This window comes from Crotalus tigris, unplaced genomic scaffold (genome assembly GCF_016545835.1).
Source record: "Crotalus tigris isolate CLP2741 ecotype Arizona unplaced genomic scaffold, ASM1654583v1 scf7180000018468.2839379, whole genome shotgun sequence".
In the NCBI taxonomy this organism is placed as follows: Eukaryota; Metazoa; Chordata; class Lepidosauria; order Squamata; family Viperidae; genus Crotalus; species Crotalus tigris.
In genome coordinates this window covers 413,143-420,643 of record NW_024097024.1, presented here as the reverse complement: position 1 = coordinate 420,643, position 7,501 = coordinate 413,143, and the positions used below count along the sequence as shown (strand labels likewise).

The 7,501-nt window shown below is 36.3% G+C and overlaps 1 protein-coding gene across 1 annotated transcript in view; it reads left to right on the top strand.

Annotated features, from left to right (window-relative positions):
* Positions 1–4,260: 4,260 nt before the first annotated feature.
* LOC120312242 (guanylate cyclase 2G-like) overlaps positions 4,261–7,501 on the top strand; it is a 42,519-nt gene continuing 39,278 nt past the window's right edge. Inside the window, exon 1 of the mRNA XM_039352658.1 lies at positions 4,261–4,389. The gene's annotated coding sequence lies outside the window, so the exon portion shown is untranslated. The remainder of the gene's footprint in view (positions 4,390–7,501) is intronic.

Here is a 7,501-nt window from a genome sequence, read left to right as displayed (position 1 = left end):
ACAGGCGGTATTCTAATTCACTTTTTTATTTGACTTGAAAGGTTTTTTCCCTTTTATTCAGCAATTTACCCACGAAATAACAGAAATTATACACATTTTGGGGGGCAAATTTTGTATATTTTTCATTAGAAATTGGGGTTAGAGATGCATGGAGAGTAGCTGCAAGTCATAGAGCAACTTAGTACCCCTTCCTGTAGTATGTGCAAAAATCTAAAAATTTCAGGGAAATATAAAAGTTTCAGGGAAAAATATTACAGCAGTCTTTGCATGTAGAATCCTATTGTCAATCTATATATGGTGGTCTTCTACATTCATTAGTTTTCTAAAGACCATTCAAATATTTTGCAAATGATTAATGAAATCTTAACTGAATGGGGACTTAAACCAGAACCTCCCTCTACCTTGGAACATGATACATCTTATACCTGTGCCTGGAGGCTGTGAAGGTCTTGATGGGGAACAACAGGCTTCAATTGAACCCTGGCAAGAGTGTCTGGCTCTGGGTTTGGGGGCCCCCAGATTCTAGCACTATGACAACTTTAGTGCTGGATGGAGTTGTACTGCAGTCTGAAGAGATGAACAGATAGCAGTTGTGGCCATGAAGCCTTTGCACAGCTTTGTCTTGTGTGCCAGTTGCATCTGTTCCTGCATTAGCAGGCCTTGCTCACAGTCACTCATGCCTTAGTCACTTCCAGACTGGACTACTGTGATATGCTATACGTGGGACTGCCCTTGAGGAATATCCAGAAGCATTGGGCAATTATGTGTGATTTATGATCTGCATTATATTGAAATCAAGTGCTGGTTTTAACCTCTAAAGCAGTGGTTCTTAACCTGTGGGTCGGGACCCCATTTGGGGTCGAACGACCATTTCACGGGGGTCGCCAAACAAGGCTGTCCGCCACTTTTCCCCCTTTTCTTTGGCCATGGCACTGGCACCCGGTGATGTATAAGTGGTTGGGGGTCACCACAACATGGGGAACTGCATTATGGGGTTGTGGCATTAGAAAGGTTGAGAACCACTGCTCTAAAGCCCTTCAAAGCGTGAGATCAGGTTATCTGAGGGATAACCTCTCCCCAGTTACATCAGCCTGCCCCATTAAATCTGGCAAAGGAGAATAGGCATTTCAGCTAAGGACATATGTTTAGTGGTCACATGGTCCAGGTCTTCTCTGCCAGAGCACCTACCTTTTAGAACATTCTTCCCCCAAAATTAAATTAGTTCCATTCCTGTTAACATTCTGGAACACTCTCAATATCTGGTTATATTGCCAGGCCTAGAGTTCCCAGGGTATCGAAGATGCTGCTGAGGTTGGATTTTCAATCTTTGTCTAGGTTTGTATATTTGGTTTTTAGAATGGATGTCTATACAAATTAAATAAATAAATAAGCAAACAAGCAAGCAAGCAAGCAAGCAAACAAACAAACAAACTAATATAAATGTAAAATCTCTTCGAAGTGAGGTCTTCCTAGGTTTTAGCACCTGGCCATTTAGCTTTTTCTTCTTCTTTGTTATTTATAAACCTGACTCAGTTCTTACATTCAGTCTTAGACATATTGTTAGACTCAAGGAACCAAGAACACATGGAGCTACTTCTGAGTAGTTTTTGTTAATGCATTCACCTATTGACAGAAATCTTGCCAGACTAATACAACAATCTGCCTAACCATTAGATATACTCTATGATTTGCTAGGGAAGGTCCATCTTCCCCCTGTTCCTGTACACCCAAGATTCCAAGGTTCACTGTCTCTTTGGTGTCTGGCAAAGGGCCTCTCCCTCCTGCAATTCTAAACTACTTTCCACCACATATATTCAGATTTGCCTATTATACCAGGTGGTATTCCCTCTGATTGGAAGTGAAAGTTGGGCTTTGGAGAAGCAAAATAGAAGGAGTATTGTTGCTTTTGAATTTTGGTGTTGGAAAAAACTCCTGGGAATACCATGGACAGCCAAGTAAACAAACAAATGGAACATCAAACATAACAACCCAAAGTTCTCACTAAAAGCACAAAGAACCAGGCTTTGGGTGCATTATGTGAAGACCTAGTTCTCTGAAAAAGTCTGTAATGCTGAGAAAGGAGAAAGAAAGAAGAGAATGATCAGGTTGCTAAGTTACAGCACTGATGAATGCACCATTGGAAGAGCCGAACGACCATGGTAGGGACTGAGCATCATGGAAAAGTCTATCTATTTGGTCGATAAGAGTCAACAACAACTTGATGGCATATACAGGTAGTCCTCAACCTATGACCATAATGGAGTCTAGAATTATGGTTGTAAGTTGTGTCAGTCATTAAACAGATCACCATGTGACCATGCTCAATTTTATGGTCTTTTTTGTGGTGGTTATTAAGTGAACTCTGTAGTCATTAAGTGAATGCCACAGTCATTAAAAGAATCTGTTTTCCCAAAGAGCATTTTTTTTTTTTGCCAGAAACTAGAAATAAATGCTGGAAACAGCAAAAACTATCAAAATCACAGCCTATTGACTGTGGGATGCTACAAACAGCTGTAAATGTGAGCTAATTGCCAAAAGCTCCAAACGGGATCTGACTGCAGGATGTGTGTGGTCGTCAAAGCTCTGGAACTGGGTCAAAGCTCTGGAACTGGGTCAAAGCTCTGGACCTGGGTCATAAGTAGCTCTGAGTAGGTCCTTCATAACTTTGAATGGTCACTAAGTGACTGATCATTAAGCAAGGACTTGTAATCTTCACCCTCAGTCCCAATTCTATTCATATGGGACTCTGATAACTCCTCTTATACTGAGATACAGTATGGTGCCAGTAGGAATCAATATTCCTTGATGGTTACCAGTCTTCTTCCCCCCTTCATTTGTTTTGAAAGGTTCTTGAAGTTAATAACAAATAGAAAGGTGGGATGTTGAAGAAAGCAATGTGGCAGTCAAAGATCATCTTTATTTCCAAAAATGTCTTTGGGCCCTTCTTAGAAAATAAAAACATTTCAGGGCTTCAGCCCAGTATTTTGTTTGGGAATATGCCTGGGGTAGAGGGGTAGAGAGGTAGAGAAACCTGGGCAGGGCAGAGAGAATTTGCATGTAGCCACCTCACCAGTTTATCTTTTCTTAAATTTAGTTGTGTCTTTCCATCACTTGGTGTTATTTTAATATTTTAATAAGAAATTCTATCCTGTGGCAACCATTTTCTTAGAATATACATAACATGCTATCTAAAATTTCAAATGTTCAGATCAGTCTAAAATGTTTGCCTATTCCTGCTGTAAATAAACTGTCACATCTAAGAAATTATACATGATCAAGGGAAGCAAACAATTTTTATTTGCTAACTAACTATAGTCATATTATACTTCCAATTCTTTCAGTTTGTTTAAAATGAAAAATACCCAGGAAAGGTTAAAGATCAAAAGACAAGATATTGTAAGCAGTAACATTGATCATAAATTAAATTTGTAGTTAGAGTTCATTTAGAAGAAAGACAAATCTTTTCTAAGAATTCTCTCTCTCTCTCTCTCTCTCTCTCTCTCTCTTTTTTTTCTCTCTCTCTCTCTTTCACACACACACACACACACACACACACACACATTTGATTTAAATTTGATTTCAAGGAAGATAACTGATTGGTGTATTACTATCAGAATTTGATTAGGGACAGTATGAGGATCATTCAGCTATGTGAAAATCTTTTGTTCATGTTACATCCAAGATTTCAAAAATATGTTTTCATCATATTTATGAAATAACAACCATACACAAAAGTGAAATGATTTTGTACATCAATCACTTAAAATGATTTGTTTCTTGTATCATACTAAGGCAGAATTAAACAAATTCAAGGATTTGCAGTAAATTATTCCTCCAAACACAAGGATGCTATTGCAAGGAAACTAGCTACTATGGTGATCAAGGATTCAGTTAATTAGCACCATTTGATGCATGACAAAGGTGTTGATATCATAATTTAAAGCACAAATATAAACAACATAAAAGAAAGAACAATGAGAGGTCTACAAGGGTATCATAATATTTCTTGCCATAATGCTGCAGTACTTTAGCAAATACTCATGGTATTCAATTTCCCTTTACTATAGTTCAATCATTTTTGTTCCTTTGACTATATATTTGAGTACCTGTAATACAATCCTTGGTACCGAAAGGCCCAAACTCATAGTAGCTTTTCAGGCTCCTTGCAATATCTCCCATCCTTTAAGTGCCCAAAGGTTAACCTCAGCTTTTGAGATTGCCATTAATAAAGTCAATGCAGATCCATCTTATCTATACTACTACAAACTGGAGTATGTATATGGTGACTGCAATTGTGATGCTAAGAAGTCCCTCCAAGCTTTCATCAATCAAGTTCAAAAAGAAAACGTTTCTGCTTTGTTTGGGCCAGTTTGCTCAGAGGCTGCCGAGGTATAGTATGTGATCATCCTATTCAGTGATTATGCTAGCTTTTACTTGATTTTAATTTTATAGCAACCTGTTATCCTAGGCTTCATTTTAATATTTTTAGAAATCTATATTGTAACCAAAATGTTACGGGACTTTGTGTTCATATTTCTAATATGCCCACTTTGGTATATCCCATTCCATTCTACTATTTATTTAAATTTTCTCTGGTCTCATCCATCTTTTAGAATTTTTTTTAACCTTTAATTGTATACCATTGTGTATAGATGTGTCATTTTATTTATATAATGATCAGCATGGGTTGGCATTTTCAGGTACTGTAGATTTTTTTGTGGATTTCAACTTTAATTGAGAAATAAGGAATGTTTTGGACTGTTTTAATATTATCTTTTGGTCAGCACTCAATATTTCTTAAGATGATTGCTGCTTAGAGTTTACCTTCTTCCAAATGTGAGACAGTGCCAGTAAATATGTACATTTGTTTGAGGTGTTTTATATATGAGCAGTCTTTACAGATGTGGGAGTTTGAAAATATTATTTATTTTATCTTTTTATTGTTTGTTGAATATTGGAAATACTACAGATCTTTCCAAAACGCAAAACAATGTCCTCCTCTTTAAAAACTCCTATTTTATTTTTGATAAAAGATCTATCCCAATCATAATGATTAATGAACATTTCTTTCTCCTAGAAGCTAGATTTGCTATTTGCTTGACTCCCTTTCTCTCTCTGTTCCCTCTGTCGTTCATATTTATTTATGAAGAAATATAATCTGGGCAGGTTTTCAAATGCTTTGAAATTAATTACAAAGATACCAAGTTCTGTGATCTGTTTTCTCTCCTAGAGGCATAGTTTTGGTCTGAAGAAAAACCAAATTGTACTTATGGATTGATGAAATTTCTAGTAAAAAAAAACCTTTGGTTCATTAGTCTATTCAGTTTGTTGAAAATTAAGTTTACTTTAGTTACCAGTTATTTTTAACAAGCAGTTCAAAACATTAAATATAAAGTTCTATAAAACTATTGATTTCCAAATTTGCAGCAGCAAAGTGCCCAAATTGAGGGAAGTGCTGATTTTCTAAAAAGATGTCATGTTTTTAATATATCTGTCTCCCCCTTACCATCTTGTATTCTAAACACATTATATTTCAGAACTATCCATAGTCCCAGATCATGCACTAAATCACTATATATCATTGACTAGTCTATGAACATTTAAGGGGCATGTCAAAACTATGAAAACCTTTAAAACACTTGATTCTTATTATTATAAATGATAACAATTATATTATTACTTTGATGTTTTAAAAAATAGTTATAGAAGTGCACTAATCAAGCTTTCAAATTTTCCATGCATACAAATGTAAAATTTTAAATTCAGGTCCGGAAACTACTGGATCTCTGTATGTTATTAGACAGTTCCTATCATCCTTTGCCTATCATATTTTGAGTTGATATCCACAATTACAAAGCCATGACTTGCAGAACAACTGTAAATGTTAAGAAATGTATATTTAACAAGTAATTGGACTTATTTGTCTCTAATCTCAGGCTCACCATAAGAAATCTATACTGAAATAAAAATTAATTCTAATATCTATGTAAACCTTGCATTAGATCCATTGTTTAAAAGTGAAATCACCTTTGAATTAAGCTTGATTCCTAACGACTGTGCACATATCTATATGGTTATTTTAGCTACCTTTAGCTGCCTTTTCAAATTCCCAGTCTAGTCTACAGACTTTGTATTCATATGATCATCTACCTGGAAACCTATTACTTAGCTTCACCACTGAGAATTGAATTAAAGGATCAAACAAAACAGCACACAGTGTGCTGTTTCAATGTGCCGATTTGTTAGCACAGCCATTTGGTAACAGTTTGATGTAAGATGTATTTTATTTGGAAATCTATGGGTGTGCTTCTGGGATAAGGCTTTCTTAAACAGAATGTAAGAGCCAATGTTACGTAATACCTATCATAACCTATCGTAACAGATAGAGAAAGGAAAAGGGAAACCAAAATGGGGAGATTTGAAATATATTTTAAAATTTCTCACTCCCTTTTAAAACTTAGACAAATAAAATAGAGCCAACTTCCTTATGTTTTACTTCAGTTAATTCAAAGTGGAAAAATCTTATTTCAGGCAAAGTGTAGGCTATGTTAGTTAGGCTTAGGTTGCTTTGAAATAATAAAGCAAATGTGGCATGTCTTAACTTCTAATTGATTTCCCAGGGAATTAAGTGCAACTTAAATCTGTAAGTTTAATGAGCTCCTTTTTCTATTATTGTGTTGTGCAAACACAAAGGTATGCAATCATGGATTTCTGTAAGGAAATGTGCTCTGTGTGGATGCCACTTCTGGAAGTCTATTCTGGGCCTGGGCAACAAAAATTTAGCTACCGGTTCTGCTGAAGTGGTGCAAACTGGCTGAATTCCACCACTGCAGCTACACCTATAGAATAGTCTTGTTTTGTCTGGAACATGATTAGTCATTTCAATAATTAATTTCCAGAACACCCACGCCCCCAGACTACCCCAACAATTGGGACTGAATGTAGACATAGAAGGGCTCTAAGCTTTGGCAAGCATAGGGGTTCCATTCGGTTCTATTCTACGATAATAGAATGCTATCAAGATGGATAATAAATGCACGGTGGGGCAGAGAAAGTCCTTCTTTGCAAAGAAAGTGTGAATACACACAGAAACAAAGCATATTTTGACAGCCTCTTGCAGTTTGTGAAGGCTCAAACTGTACCTATGGGCCTAAATTTAGCTGTACCTATGATGATCAGATCTGCAAAGTTGTATATATACCTAAGCAAAATATTGGCTGACTATAGCAAAGTTCTATATATGCTACATAGTCGACTGGGACTAAAGGTGAACTCTAGCAACCTGTTTTCTAATCATGCAGAAATCTCAGTTCACGGTGAAAACAAATTAGTAGCAGAATCTTCTGTCAGTATTGTTCCTTTTCTAACCCTCACCCAAAGCAAAAAGGACTAAAAAATTCAAGTTACTACTTGCCCTCCAGAAGGTCAAGAGGTTCAGTTGTGCCTCCAAGGTACCAATAATTTTTTTTTTCCAGCGGTACAATGAAAATCAGATTCACCA